Genomic DNA, 1,213 nt, shown 5'->3' with positions numbered 1-1,213 from the left:
CCGTCTTCTGTAACACTCTACTACGAATATGGCGGGCACCCGGAGGTCTTCCTGGGCCCCGGTGGTCGAACCACTTGGCCGTGACCAACCTCTCCACCCCAAATCTTGTGACACTGGAAAGTCTTTGACTTTTACCTGCCTGTGCTGTCTCTCTGATCCCCTAGCCAGGAGTAAGGTTGGCACTACTATACTACAGAACTACTTCCCAACAAAGATTTGGCCACGCTTTACGGAAAGGTGTGAGGAGGATTAGGAAAGTTCATGTGCAGATTCACATTCACGTACAAGAAATGCATAATACACGACACATATAAATATGTATTATGAAGCCTGACACATTTCTTTCCACCCGTCCACATGGGTTCTGTTGCACCCGCGGACGGCCGCGTCGTGTAATAAAATTGGCTGCGGAGCCGCCTCTGTTTCTATTTACCGGTGCGAGCGAGCAGCGAAACCTGCTACTTATAGAGCGGAAACTACTGTACCGTTTCAACCATCGAGGAGAACGTACTGGGTTCTATTACTTAAGAAGTCTTCGAGCCACGAAGACTTCTATAAAATCTGCATCAGTAATCCAGTGAGTTGTCAATATTCCGCTCTGTGTGTGGAGCACTGACACCTCGGCCGCCGCTCTTGCAGCCCAGTCTTCTCAGCGGGTCCGACGTGCTCCTTGAATCCTCACCACGACACTTCCAGTGGGGCGTCTGGCGCTGCGCCCGAGTAGGCGCCCCCGCCCCCCCCCCTCCCTGGCGCCCCCTAACGGCTAAAAAGTTGTCTCCGGGCTCGGACAGCGAGCCTCTCGCCCGCATTACGCTAAGGCCCATTGATGTAAGCATTACAGTGCATTTAATCTGGAGTAAAATATATAATTCCGGCGGGCGGGTGGCGCGTAATCCCCGGCTTTGTGAGGTAATTCCGGCACAGCTGCAGCCGCCTTGGGAGCGCCGGAGCCCGACCCAGGGCTCAGCGCGCCAGCTGCTCCCAAAAACTTGCGCCGCGCCCAATAAACTGCCGCCACGGCGCGCGCGACGCACCGGCGGCCGTTCCTCCGGCTCGACGCTCCGAGGGAGGCACACTGCGGGAGCGGTCGCTCACAGCTAGACCACCAGCCAGCCCCACCCAGTCACAGTCCCACCCAGCCACGCCACGTAGAACACAGTCTTTCTTTCAATTCTGAGAGTTGAAACAAACCGACGAGGAGAACATGGCGAGT

Source organism: Schistocerca serialis, chromosome 5 (assembly GCF_023864345.2).
Source record: "Schistocerca serialis cubense isolate TAMUIC-IGC-003099 chromosome 5, iqSchSeri2.2, whole genome shotgun sequence".
NCBI lineage: Eukaryota > Metazoa > Arthropoda > Insecta > Orthoptera > Acrididae > Schistocerca > Schistocerca serialis.
Note: the sequence above shows the minus strand (reverse complement) of the source record.